This window comes from Canis lupus, chromosome 30, assembly GCF_011100685.1.
Source record: "Canis lupus familiaris isolate Mischka breed German Shepherd chromosome 30, alternate assembly UU_Cfam_GSD_1.0, whole genome shotgun sequence".
NCBI lineage: Eukaryota > Metazoa > Chordata > Mammalia > Carnivora > Canidae > Canis > Canis lupus.
In genome coordinates this window covers 22,023,750-22,038,989 of record NC_049251.1, presented here as the reverse complement: position 1 = coordinate 22,038,989, position 15,240 = coordinate 22,023,750, and the positions used below count along the sequence as shown (strand labels likewise).

Genomic DNA, 15,240 nt, shown 5'->3' with positions numbered 1-15,240 from the left:
CCCTGGGCCTCAGTAGGACAGCAAAGACTGACAGAAAACCTTAAGACACTGCAATTCCTGACCTTCTCTCACAAAACCCAAAAAGAACATGCAGTCAAAGACTTTATGGAAGATAATATGTCTATATTAAAATATGTTCTCATCTTGTGTAAGACACATTGATTTTTTTTGAAGATTTTATTTATTCACAAGAGACAAAGAGAGAGAGAGGCAGAGACACAGGCAGAGGGAGAAGCAGGCTCCACGCAGGAAGCCCGATGTGGGACTTGATCCTGGGACTCCAGGACCACGCCCTGGGCTGTAGGCGGCGCTAAAGCACTGAGCCACCCAGGCTGCTGGACACATTGATTTTTTAAGATACAAAAAGGGTCAAGTCTGGGACTTGAACTCCTCTAAGTGTTTACTGGTAGGAATTTTCTTCATTTTTAAATGTGACCATTTGTATGAATGCTTCTATCTCACAGATATCATTCTGGAAAGCATAAAAGCATAAGAAATACTTTTGCTTTTGGCATTAAGATTAAACATTATTTGGTCTATTAATGCTATTTTGATTTGGTTGTAAAAAGTCTGCAGTTTGCTTAACTTCTCATGATTTTGTCTACAAATTATTGCAGATACTAACTACGATGCTTGCAAAATCTGGTAGAAATGTAATCAGAATCTATAGGTTACTTGGTGTTTCAAATAATCATATTTCCACAATTTAAATCAACCACTCTTTCCTCTCGTTTCTTTTGTGAATAACATCAGATCTATCAAATTCCCTTATCAGAAATGGTTCTAAAATGCAAGCATAGCTACTGATACCCCAGCCTCCTCAACATGCATCTCTGAAAATACGAATAGCCTGGAAATATTCCCAAATTAAAACAAAACAAAAAGCACTCTAAAGTTTAAAACTTCTGAGTCAAGATGATAAATGTAAACAGACTTTTTACTTGAAATAAAATCCACAAACTTTGAAGAGCACTAGAGCTTGCATCACTGTGGAAGGCAGTATTCTACAATGTTCCCCAAGACCCCTACCCCCTGGAACATACAACCTGTATATCCTCTCCCCTTGAGTATAGACAGGACCTGGAATATGATGAAATATCAGATATCAAGTTACTAATAATTTACTTAATCCAAAAGGGGATTATATAGGTGGACCTAAGAGATCAGAGGTGTGGAGGGGCTTGTGGAGAGAGCCCGAGGGCAGCCCTTAAAAGCTGACAGCAACCTCTAACAGCCTGCAAGAAACAGAGGCCTCGGTCCTATAGCTGCAAGGAATCCTGGCAATAACTTGAATGAGAATGGAAGTCCTCCAGCCTCCAGATGAGACCCCAGCCCCAGCCAACATCTTGATTTCAGCCGGGTGAGATCCTGAGCAAAGAACTAATTTTACGCATGCCTGGACTCCTAACTCATAGGAACTGTAAGGTAATACATTTGTGTTGTTACAAGCTGCTAAGTTTGTGATGATTGGTTATGCAGTAATAGATCTGCAACTATTATAATCACAAACCCGAAGCCTACTTCTGATAACCCTTACAGATATGAGAGCTCCATATTCCATTGTGGGGAACTTTCCTGCTTAGATGATCTGTTGACTGGATGTTGTACTTGGTAAGAATCACTTAGAAGTTCATAAGAATGGCTTTATCAATAGCAAAATTAGCTAATTCATCAATTCATTCATTCAAAAAATATTTGAGCGCCAACCACAAGCCAGGAATGCCTCCAGGAACTGTTTTATATGATCATTTTATATCATGGTACCCAATTTTTCTATTTTTTCTTCTAGAAACTACATCCACCTTTTTATCTTCAGAGGTTAAGTTTCTGGGTTTCAGCCAATGGAATGACAGGAAGAGTAAAGAGTAGAAAGAAAGTGAAGTCAGGAAACTTAGTTCCCTGAATTTTTCCCATTGGTTTATTTTGAGCTAGCGGCATCCTTCCACTCTTGTTGGTGTTTGTCTCCTAAGCTACCCTCTCTCAGAGTAGCCCCCTCTCTTGCTCCACACCTGCGTGGGAAAATCTCCCCACTCCTGCCAGCCCTGGCATACTGCACCCTCCCTTGTGGTATACCTAAACCCTGGCCGCACCTTGGTAAACAGTTTCCTTATCAAACTCCCTTCATTTCTTTGATGTTTGACTGTGCTCTCCTGCCAAGACCATAAAGATATAGCACTAATAATCCCTTTGAAAATTTGGTATTTGGAACCACTAGATTAGGGAATTTGGATTCCAGTCTCAGTTCATCCTCTACATAACTACAGGAACATGGTCTTTCCGGGACATTCTTTCCTGATCTGCACAACGAGAGAAGAGTATCTCTAAGGTTTTTAATCCAGACTCATAATCTATAAATCAGTAGGTGGGTTGTAAAACTCACACACTGAAATGTTCAGAGGAAATGCAATTTCCTGATTCAGATTCCCTCATGAATCTCAACCCTTTTGTGTTGGAGAAACTATATTCAGGCCAATCTACTGACATAATAGAGTTATCCCTTTAGATAATACTCAGTCTCTCTAGATAAAAAGCTCAGCTTCCTGGATTTCTTAGTTCAGTGTTCAGTCCCTTTTCCAGCTTCTCTCCAGGATAGCTTCTGGGTATATGGCTTATGCTATGGAATCTCATGACTAAGGAAAGGAGTCCAGCTCTTTGGATTAGCTTGATATCCTCTGGCTCCTCTAAGCTCCAAGGCACCATCTCTTTCATTTTTTTTAAAAGATTTTATTTATTTATTCATGAGAGATATAGCAAGAGAGGCAGAGACACAGGACTCCATCCCAGGACCCGGGATCATGCCCTGAGCTGAAGGCATTCAACCGCTGAGCCACCCAGGCATCCCCAAGCCACCATCTCTTATTGGCCTCATTGCAGCTTGTCCTTCAGGCTTTCATAAGGTCTAGGGCAGAGGTTGGCAAACTTTTTCAACAAAAGTCCAGCTAGTAAGTATTTTAGGCTTTGTGAACCCTATAGTCTCTGTTGAAATTATCTACATCTGCAGTCCAAAGCAGCCATAGACAGCATGTAAACAAATGGTTGTTCATTTTATTTACAAAATAGGCCAGTGGGTTGGATTTGACCCATGGACAACAGTTTGCTGACTCTAGTCTAGAGGTTCTTGGCTGACTTGGCTTCCCCTCACTCTCACTCATGTAGTCCCTACCACCTAACCAGGCAGGATTCCCAACTGACTGCATGTGGAACCCAGGACTGAGGGGTCCACTCCAAGCCTCTGCCATGAAGTCACCACACTGATTCCAAGGTAAGTCCACAAGGCCCCTGCTCAGAACCAGGGCACATGGGAACAAAGGCTGTAGTTTCTTTCTGTGGTACCCCTCCCTACACTGTGTTTGCTCCTCAGTTTAACTGGTGTTTCCATAGCCACTTTCCCTTAGAGTTTTGCACCAAGGAGAGAGAAAAAATAAGATTTCTGGAGGCTACTCTGTCTGGTTCTCTTCTTCTCTCTATCCCTTGGAGTCAGAAGGATGAGTTTTTTTCCCCTGACCTTTATTCTTTCTTTACCATATTCTTGCTCTTACCATAGAACAATAAGCTTCATGGTCTAGCTGCTATAGTGGAAGGAGTATCTTCTCTATGGTATGAGAGAACTCTTTGAGTTGACACTTCTAGGCTTATTTCTTGATACGTTCAAGGAAAAACAAAGGAATTTTGAAGATCTTACCTTGAGAAAATAATCTTGTTTGAGGACTAACATCTTTTTCTGCAAAATTCTATTTTGAATATCAAAAGCTGAGCATTAACTCTTCTACTCTCTTCACATGCCTTTTGGAGTCTCCACGATTAAATGCTCATAAATGCCTCTGCTAGTAGTACAAGACTAAGGGAAAGTTTTATATTCAGGGAAGCATTCAAGAAAAGCACATTAATATTTTTTTCAAAATAATTCCCCTGTTGCAAGAGAAAGGAAAAGGAAAATGAAGCAGCCACGCAAGATACAGCAGAAAAGCATCCCTAAATAGTCATTTTATCCTTTATTAAAAGTGGAATTGATCACTCACCTTATCCAACAGATGGGCTTCCAAATGAAATGTGCTAGTGGTTCTGAGGCACCTCTAACAGAGATAGGATGTGGGGAGTAAAGGAAAGAACTTAGGCTTCAGGGTTCCACAGAACCACATTCCCATCTCTGCTTTGCCCCTCAATTGCTATGAAATTGTGGTACTAGTTCTTACTGTTTCTGAGTCTCGTATTCCTTATTTCTAAAATTAGGCTACTTAGGTCTCTGCTGCCTTAGACTGTTTCTTCACTCCTTACAGGTGGCCTCCAGCAGAGGAAAGCAGTGGTAGGTTGGTTGGGACTGGATATTAAGTACAATTTGTAATAAGGATTACAGATAGTTGCCTTTTCTTTATTTTCTTTCTTTCTTTCTTTCTTTCTTTCTTTCTTTCTTTCTTTCTTTCTTTCTTTCTTTCTTTCTTTCTTTCTTTCTTTCTTTCTTTCTTTCTTTCTTTCTTTCTTTCTTCTTTCTTTCTTTCTTCTTTCTTCTTTCTATTTAGCCTTGGCACTTTTTAAAATTATAATTCTTAGTTGTCAAAGAATAAACACAAACCACTTTCACCGACATTTCGACCCATAGTTCATGTCAAGAAAAGAATGGGTTTCAGATCTGTATAAGCAATTCAGGAGTTTTAAGGGTTAGTTCCATTGGTCCCATTCATTACACACAAACAAGAAAAACTTGCCCCCTGTTCTTTTGGCTTCATTCTTAATAAGACGTACCAGGAAATGCATTATTAAATGAAGTAAAATAATAAATAGGTTCAGAACTGTTTGAAAGTCAGCACCAATTGTTACATTTCCCACAACAAATTCACACCAGGAAATAATTAGATTCAGTACGAAGCTCACTAATGCTAAGTCTTACTCCACTGATTTCTATTCTCTGTGGACACACTCAATGTTACTGCCTGAAGATTGTTTTATGGATTTTAGTTTCTTACTTCCCATGAGAGAGTTCAAATGGCCACAGCTGCCGGGGTTATCAAAGTGTAGCTGCAGACATCTGCACTGTGTTTCCTGATGTCTTGATATTCCCTATGCTTATGTAAATATAATGTGACTGACCTTTGCCCCAGGCAGCTTAACTTTACAGTGAAAGAGCTTATTGGGGATAGTGGTGGTGGGGAGAAGAGTGAGTTTCATGATAATGCAAGAGGTGAAAACGTGTCTTTAGGGAGACACTTTGTCTATGAAAATGAGGAAGTAGATCAAAGAGAAGAAAAAATTATACCTACGAAGACTGCACAGGTAAGAATTCCATAATAAGAATGGAAGAACTGTGGAAGGCAGGAAATGAATTTGAGAAATGGATAGTGAATCTTTGGTACCACCCTATGCCCATTCGGCACTTCCTCTACTGCTCTATGCCCTCTCCTGGCTTTCTGTGTTTGGCCCAGGGACACCTTCTCTAACCTCTTCTTCCTGTCTGCCATTTCCCTAATCCTCATTAGGACGTACTTCTAGATCCCTGGATCCCTGGCCTGGGTGATGGTATGGCTACAACCATGCCCTCATAATGGGTGTAAATATGTTGACTCTGCAAGCCACTGTCTACTTTAAAGTCTAAAACAAGGGTTTGGGTAGCCTGGGACTGACTGATTCAAATGGAGACAATATCAGTCTTGAAAGCAGGACATATGTGGAGATCACTGTGGACTGGAAGCTGTGTTGAAAGGCCAGAGTCCCTCGAGTCAAACCTGCTTAATCTAAGCAATGAGTCAGCTCAAAATACACATATCAGAATATCAAGTTTAAGTTTGATGAGGATAAAGTTGCAATACTGAGGGAAGGTGGTAGGATGGGAGAGAGAAGAGGGAGCATGTAAAAAAAAATATGATCAGAATCTACAAGGCACTTGGTGCTTGAATAATTTTTTCCCATTAATTATTTTTTCATGGGCAGCGGTTGGTGGCAGACTAACTTGCCAAGTACTCACTATGCACCAGGAACTGGATAGAAGCTTTGTAAATATTCAATTTAATGTTTCCCACAAACTTGCAAAATTCTCTGCTGGAACTCAACGAGGGTATATTCCAAAAGCAGCTGCCGGAATTTACGGAATTTACGTTAGGATTGGTTCTTAAGAAAAAGCAGTGAAGGGATCCCTGGGTGGCTCAGTGGTTTAGCGCCTGCCTTTGGCCCAGGGTGTGATCCTGGAGACCTGGGATCGAGCCCCACATGAGGCTCCCCGCATGGAGCCTGCTTCTCCCTCTGCCTGTGTGTCCACTTCCGTGAAGATCTTTCAAAATGGTGGCTTCCCTGAACCCAAATGTCTTCAGTGAGGTCTGAGATGAGGAGTGAGTGTGGCCACAACTTCCACACATGTCCCGTGCACAGACCAGCTTGCAGCCACCTCACAGGTCTTCAAATGGCTTAACTGTGCTGTTGGTTTTGACAGAAGTTTTAAGTTCATATATTTTGTCACATCAGTGAGAAAAGGCTGATGAGGATCACAACAGCAGTCCAGTAAGGGAAAATCGACAGGTTAGAGGTGGGAGGAAGTGTAGGTCCTGCCTGACCCAGGGCCTGCTGCTGTTTATAGCGATAGGATTGGATCCTGCAAAAGGGAGGGGAGTGGCGGCAGGATCATTGACCTAACCCAGAATTCCTTACATCTTTGGTTTCACAATCCTCCCTCTCTCACTGCTCCTCCAGCATCCACAACACTACACATTGGTGTTTTCCCAATACTTCTTGAATAAGAGGTTCTCTGGGCACATAGATGGAAACTCACTACAAATAACTACAAATTCTCATGACTGAGCCTGCTTTCATTTATTCAATTAATAGTATAGGAAGGCTGTATATTCTAGGCATGTTCTAGATGCCAAACTAAGGCAGAATCATGTCATCAAGGAGCTTGTGATCTAATCCAGAAGAGAGATATGTGGACAAGTAATGCAATGCCATGTGATGAGTGCTCTGAAAGTTGTATATATGAGGGAAGAGCAGGTGAAGGAGGAGAAAGAAAGGTCAAGGTAGGTGTTCATAGAGGGGGCCATGTTGAATGAGGAGGAATTTGCAACTAGACAGGTGGGGGAAAAAACACCCAAGCAGTAGCAGTAGCAGGTGCAAAGACCCAGGAGAATGGAACAGTCTAGTGTCTTCTTATGGGGACAAATGGATAAAAAATTCAATGAAGTTGAAGGAGGCAGGGGTCAGATGGTGAAAAGATTTGAATGTATTGCTAAGGACCTTGGGTTTTATATACAAGTTATGGAAAGGTTGAGAAACTCCTGACACCTTTCAACTATGAAGCAATTGGGATTTGTCTCAGGCCAGGTCAGTGCTTTTTGCATTCTCCCTTTATTCCTTTCTAGGACTCTCTTCTCAGGTGCCAACGGCTGAGTTAATCACACTTCTGGTTCAAGGCACTCTTGCTGTTGACATGGGTCTATGCACAGCCCCTTGCTTATTTCATTTATTTTATTTTTATTTGATTTCATTTCCCCCTTCAACCATGATCCCCACACACTCATTCCTTCCTCCACACAGAGACAATCCACTCTGATGGATTTGGCAGATGTCCTCAGATATTTATGTATACTTATAACTTATGCTGCGCTCTTTTGCATGTGTATGTGTTAATTCACACAAAGGGTATTGTGATGTAACTCTTTTTCATTCAAAACTATGTTTTATAATCTATCTTGTGGCTCTATGTATATTTAATTTATTGCTTCCTACTCCTGTATAATATCCCATAGAATCTATTCACGTATTCTGATCCTTTCCCCTGAAGTTGAACAATTTGAGGTTCACTGCTTTCTAGAAAAGACAATGCAGCAATAAACATCCTCATATATGTCCCCTTATGGACCTGGGTAGGATTTTCCTTAGGATATGTAATCAAAACTGGAGTTGTGAATATGAGCTTTATAAATCCTTGGTTTACCAGTTACTGGCAGATTGCTCTCCAGAACAGCTATCCCAGTTTACACTCCCACTCATAAAACATGAAAGTACATGTCCCTTCATCCTCACCAAATATGGTAGTTTCTGACTTTATAATTTTTACTAAACTTATGTATATCAAATGGCATTCATTTTAATATCTATTTCTCTGAATACTAATGCGTTGAACATCTCTTCAGTAATTTGGTAACTTCAGATTTCCCTTTATGTGAGTTTTTCACTTATATTCTTTATTTTTCTGCTGGATTCTTTTCCTTATTCTTATTTATTTGTAGATATTGCGTATGTATTATGATGTAATCTGTTGGCTTGTTTAATTATTGTAAACATCTCTTCCCAGGGTGTCACCTGTTTACTTTATCCATCATATTCTTCATTGAATAGAAATACTCAATTTTGAAAGAGTCAAAACCATCAAATTTTTTTCTTAACTTATGACATATGTCTTTTAGGTCTTATTTAAGAAATTCTCTCCTACCCCCAAGTAGATAAAGATACGCTTTTACATTTTCTTCTTTTGGCTGTATAATTTTAATTTTTTATATTTAGGACTCATTGATCTGAAGTTCACTTTTATGTATAGTGTAGGGTAAGGATCTACATTTGTTCTTCTCCAAATATCAAGAAAGGTATCCCAACTCTATCTACTAAAGAACCCATTCCTTCCCACTGACATGAGATGTCACCTTTTTCATTTAACAAGTACCTCATATGTCAGTGAGTGTGTTTTGGAGGGCTTTATTTTGTTCCATTGTTCTATTTGCCTATTTCTACAGCATTACCACAATGCTTCACGATCTCTCTTCTTTTTTTTTTTTAAGATTTTATTTATTTATTCATGAGAGACACAGAGAGAGAGAGGCAGAGACACAGGCAGAGGAAGAAGCAGGCTCCATGCAGGGAGACCGATGTGGGACTCGATCCGGAGACTCCATGATCATGCCCTGAGCCAAAGGCAGACGCCTAACTGCTGAGCCACCCAGGCGTCCCCGATATCTCTTAATTCTAATAGGGTAAATGTCCTTTGCATTTATGGATTAATTTGGGGAGAACTGTTATTTTTTAAAAAGTAAGTCATTTCATCTAATAACATAAAAAAATCTCTGTTTATTCAGATTCTTTTAAATGCTTTTTTAAGGGTATAAAGCATTAGATTTTTCTCCATGGAAGTCTTATGCATGCTTTATTATTCTGTTCTCAGACTTTATATAGCTGTTGTTATTATTGTGAGTTGTATCATTTGCAAATTATATTTTCTCTTTAATTGTTAGTGTAATGAAAATACCAACTCTTTTGTTCTGACAGGTTGCTGATTCTGAAGGTTTTCCATGTACGTAATCATGTTGCAGTAAATAAGGATACAATAAAGTCTCTTCCCTTTTCAATGCTTTAATTTCTAATTTCTTTTTCTGTGTTATTACATGGGCCAAGACTTCTAAAATTATGCTGAACAATAGTGGTGATAACTATTTTCTTGCCTTGGTTTTTAATCTCACTATGGCTGCATTTAAAGTCTTTCTTCTAAGTATGGTGTTTCCAGTAGGTGGCAATGCAGAGCCTTTACCACATTCCAGAAGTTCCTTTCTGTTCTTAGTTATCTGAGTTTATATTTTTATATTACAAACAGTTGTTGAATTATTTCAAATTCTTTTTAGGCTTCTATGATATAGTTGTATTTTTTCCCGTTTTAGTTCATTAATACAGTGATTTATATGACAGATTTTCTTTTTTTATATTTATTTATTTATTTTAAAAAGATTTTATTTATTTATTCATGAGAGACAGAGAGAGAGAGAGAGAGAGAGGCAGAGACACAGGCTGAGACAGAAGCAGGCTCCACACAGAGAGCCCGATGTGGGACTTGATCCCGGGACTCCAGGACCATGCCCTGGGCGGAAGGCAAGCTCTCAACCGCTGAGCCACCCAAGCATCCCTATATGACAGATTTTCTGTTATAAAACTATTCTTCATTCTTAGGATAAATCTTATTTTATTATATCATTTTTTAAAAACACTGCTATGTTCAGTTAGCTATTGTTTTTTTGTGTTTTTTTCAGATTTTATATCTATTTCCACATATGAAATGGGTATAATTTTCTTTCACTACTATTTCTTTTTATTGGATTCCAGGTTATGCTGACTTCATAAAGTGAGTTGGGTAACTCTCTCACTTTTTCTACTTTCTGTAACAACCTACATATGGTAGGAATAATGTATTTCTAAGAATTTGATAGAATTTATTAGTATAATTGTCTGGGGTTGGAGGATTTTATTTCTTTTTATGCAAAGATGAATTCTTTTATTATTTTTCTAATTTGAGTAGTGGTTTTAACCTATTCACATTTTAGATTTCATCTTGCATTAATTTTGGCATATGCATACTTTTATAGACATTTATTCATCTTGTCTAGGTTTTCAAATACATTGATATGTGTATATATGTGTTTATGTAATTTTTAATTTCTAATTTCTTTCTGTATTTTGCTTACTTTCAATTTCTCCCTCTCATTTTTTTCCTCTTTATCATACTTGCCTGAAGCTTGTCTATTTTATTGATCTTAAAAAAATTCAAGTCTTGCATTAGCTAAATTTCTCTATTTTGGAGGGTTGCTATTGTTCAGTATTTTATTGATTTCTCGTGTTTATGACTTCCTTCCTTCATGTTTCTTTGGGCTTTCTCTGGTACTCATTTCCAACTTGCTGAGGTAAGCACTTAGGTCATTAGTTTTAAGTCTTTCTTGTTTTCTGATAAATAGAAGTTTATTAAATCTATAAATTTCATTCTAAATAGTGATTTTTACTGGCATATTTTAATACCATTTAATTTTAAGTTTTTTGTTTGTTTCACATTTTTATTTAAATTCCAGTCAACATATAGTGTAACATTAGTTTCAGAAGTACAATTTGGTGATTTATCACTTACATATAACACCCAGTGCTCATCACAAGAAGCACCTTCCTTAATACCCATCACTCATTTAGCCCATCCCCCTGCCCACCTCCCCTCCAACAACCCTCAGTTTGTTCTCTATTGTTAAGAGTCCATTTATGGTTTGACTCTCTCTCTCTCCTTTTTTAAGTTTCTTTTTTTTAAAAAATGTTTGTTTATTTAAATAATCTCTCCACTCACATGTAGGGCTTGAACTCATGACTCTGAGATCAAGAGTCACATGCTCTTCTGACTGAACCAGCCCTAAGTTTGTTTCCTTTTTAGCCAAAGGGTTTGGGTACATATTTTAGTGTACAGACATGTACATTTTAAAAAAATGTTTCTTGTTATTGATTTTTTTCTATACTCATTTTATTGCATACAGTTAGGTTATATTGAATCATTTGATTCTTTAGAATTTCTTGTGGCTTCCTCTGTGTCCTATTACATTGTTGATTAGTATATATGTTTCATATATGCTTGAAAAAGGAGTAGTATATTCTCTCTTAAAGATCATAGGTACACTATAGGTAGATAGACTCAAGTTCTTACTTTTATTATTTAAAACTTCTTTATATTTGATTTGTTAAAAATCTGGATAAAAGTTGGCCATATGGACTTAAAATCTCCTAATCCAGAGTTGAGTGAATATCAGTAAAGGAAGATTGGGCATGAGCTGGGTGATGGGAGAGAGAAATTTTTCCTTCTGTATCCAATATTACTATATTATGCTGATAACTTATTCTTATAGTGACACATATTTTATTTACAGTTTTAAGAAGAGAATGGAAGCAGAGAATGAAGGAGGAAAATGCTTGAGGTTTGGCTGAATGCCTCCTCCCAGTGGAAGGAAAATTAAAGGAAATTTCTCCAGTTTAGGCCCAGTGGATGGCTTATAACCCAGAGAAAAGTAATGTATGTACATGTAAGTGACAGAGAGAGAGAGAGAAAGAGAGAGAATGTGTGTGTATGTGTGTGTGTGTGTGTGTGTGTGTTGGCATACATTTCATAAATTGCAGCACTGGGGCACCAATCTGCTTTGCTCTGGGACATCTTGGATGGTGGAAAAAAGAGAGAAGACTTTACTATCACCTCCAAACTGCTGCTTCCTGAACAAAACAAGAAAGCTCTGTGCTGAGATTGGCAGGAATAAGTAATTCTATTGGAATCACTGTTGTTCATAGTTCTTGATTTGTGTGAGTAAACCTCAAATTTATCAGAAATGTAGGTGGGGGTTTCACATTAATGGCGTCATTGGGCCTGAGACTAATATTTTTTTAATGTATATGAACTCCTGTGGGGCCCTTAGAAATATTTTGGGAAGTGGATTTTTTAAAAGACTGGAAAACCAAGCAGGAAAAGGGCTCAGGGACATTGTAGTTTGGCCCTTTAAAGGTTGAAATGACTTAATTTGTATTCACGAATAGTGACATGCTGGTTTTTATTATGTGTGTGTGCCTCTGTGTGTGTATTACTGTATCACATGTGTCTAGAAAAAAACCCATATGTGGCATGTATATAATTCTTTTCTCACAGGTAGCATACTGCTCTGTTAACCTGCTTCATCCATTCAACAATACGTCATCGCTATAGGAAAATGGCTAAAAATATTACCAGTGATCTGCAGCCAGAAAGAATGAATCCATTTGAAAATTCTAGGTATTCACCCCCCACTAGCTTGTCTGATCAAGCTCAATTTACTTAGCAGGGAAGTATCCAAACATTTAAGTATGCAAATGTGTAAAGCCAAATGAGACATCATTTAATGCCTTTATTGTCTTACAGTGAAAGAGAGCAAATGAGCAAGTTGATGGCTTTATGCCAATTATTTTTACTACGATTTCTTTTATGCTAAGGTATAGCTGAAGGCAAGCCCTCAAATTCTAGCATGAACATGCAGCAGCAATAACATGAATATTTTAGGGGCTCTAAGATTCTTTTCATGGCTTATGGTTGGAAATAAAAAATTTAAAATTTAAGTTGCAACTGCTTTGGAAAATATGTCATAAATGACTGGGACTAAATGTAAGAGTGTGCATGTGGCCTCTACCCCAAACATGCTTCCACAAGACTCATGTCTGGGGCCATCAGGGCCCTCCACAATGCAACACTCTTTTTACCTATCTTTCTAGATTAGTCTTTTCCCACTCACCCCATTTAATTCAGCACTGCACCACCCTCCAGTCGCACCAACTTACTTGAACAAGACAAGGATTTTCATGTCAAGCAATATGGTCCAAGGACCATCTTCATATCACAAGGCCAGCACGCCAGCGATGCAATGGTGGCAATACAGAGAAACTCAGAGACCAACTGGCTGAGCTAGAGAGAGCCGCAGGCTAACAAGGGTTAGGTCATGACCCCCAGCAGGATGGCTGCATTTCCTCCACTCCTTTCCGCCAGACTGCACACCGAATTTCACCTTCACCTCTTGCAGACTGGTTCTATTGATTAGAATGGTGACTGCAGCAGGGACCCCATGGAAACCTCTCTCTTCAGCAAACTACAAAGCCCTGTCCCAGTGACAGCTTGTCGGGAACATACATTCGATCACATTGAGAGGGAGACATTATTATTAATCTGGGGGGAGAGCTAACCAATCAGAGTATTTAGCCTATTTGTTTAAGGATGGTTTTCCCCATCGAAAGACAAAAAAAAGTACAGCAGTGTTTTTGTGTTTAAAGCACATCAAGAGTTAATGAATATCATTCTCTTTCTCTTACCCAAGGCATATCACAGTTTAAGACCACAAAGAGCTGACCCAGTCAGTGGTTCCAGAACCTGGGGCCTCAGCACAGCATTTTAAAGACTTACCCTCATAATAAATTACTATTTTAGTTATAGTCCTGGTAACATATGGTGAATGGAAAACACTTTCTGTAGATTAAGCAACATAGTTCCTATTAATGGTTTTCTATACTTGAGACCTTAAAGAGATTTTAACTAACTGTTCATTTGGTGCAGTTTCTGCTGCATTATTTAAAAACACTTCCTTACTGCTTTAACTATGAATTTGCATTAGAATGCCAATTAAGATTCCCCATTGCCTCAAATGCTCTAAAAATAAATACAAGCTAAATCCCAACCACAGATACATTTCTCTCTTTACACTCTGGCCTTCCTGTTATCCTAAGCTTAGGCGAAATACATAAACGATACTCAAAACTGCAGAAAGAGACTGCCAGAAGGTTAGGAAATTAGGAAGGTAAGAAAAAATTGAAGTCTAATGGATGGCTTTGGGGAAGTACTGGGGACACACGGAGTTCTACATTTACATGGAAAACTCAACATTTATATTTGACTACTACAAGTTCTACTGTCTCCAGAATTACATAATGTAAAATATAAAAACAACTTCTTACATTTACATAAAGTCAGAAATTAAAGATATTGGCTCAGTTGGCTGATTTGAATTTTATTTACTGTGATAAATAATCGAAAGTGAAAATCGAATACAATACATCACTTTGGCTATGTTTTATTTGCCTGCTTATTTTTGCAAAGCTGAGTGTTTCTCTTGCTCTAAGCAACCTCCCCCCCAACCTATATCTCACCACTTTCTTCCCATTATATGAGGATTTGCCTTTAAGCCTGCATCAGATAACTTTCTCAAAGTTGACTGAAACTCTCATATTTTTCATAACACTTCTCTGACCTCTACCTGGCATATCTGCTGCTTGCCTCCTGCAAGCTTCCTGCCCCTTCCACTCCAATTAAAACACTCTACTTAAGGAAGCTCTTCTGTAAAGGAGTTCTCAACTAACCCCACTAATTGCAGCATTCTGATCACTCTATATCCTTGTACACGTCCACTTTCTTAAAATAGTGTGTAAATAATGACTTTTGTATTGTCACACATTTTCACTTGGCTACATGCAGGCTGACTAGTACCGTGCCTTCAAAGAGCTCAATGCATGTTACTGCAGGGCCACTGGAAGGTTAGTTTCAATTTGAACCAGAGTGCCATCTACTGGTATAAATGTTGCAATACTATCAACACGATTACATTCTGCTCGGTAAACATACTAAATACTCAATATGTGTGACATACACCAGTTCTTATAATCTGAATAAAGAATAAAGAATATGCTACCTCAAAGCAATATTTTGCTCCAATCCTTAGTGACATCTATGTTTTCAAAAAAATAAATGGCAATGAAATAAGAAAAGATCCCCATTTGGATCCTCCAATAATAAAACTATCATCTCCCAGAGATGGGTGTGAATTCTAGATGTCCTCTAGCTGCTTGGTAAATTTTGCTTTTTATTTATTGAAAAAAAATCATATATGAAATAAGGAACTGCAACAACATACAGTACAATGTCAGAATGGCATTAAGGCCTATGGAAATGGCACTGTTTTCCGAGGAAGACTA

At 38.3% G+C, this 15,240-nt stretch overlaps 1 long non-coding RNA gene across 2 annotated transcripts; it reads left to right on the top strand.

The window, feature by feature from the left end:
- Nucleotides 1-5,125: 5,125 nt before the first annotated feature.
- LOC119866834 lies at nucleotides 5,126-14,559 on the top strand. 2 transcript variants are annotated; one of them, XR_005381361.1, is made up of 3 exons: nucleotides 5,126-5,268; nucleotides 8,757-8,948; nucleotides 11,637-14,559. It is a non-coding gene; the product is annotated as an uncharacterized LOC119866834 (long non-coding RNA). The 2 variants fall into 2 exon arrangements; XR_005381360.1 differs by lacking the exon at nucleotides 11,637-14,559 and adding an exon at nucleotides 9,241-9,477.
- Nucleotides 14,560-15,240: the final 681 nt, after the last annotated feature.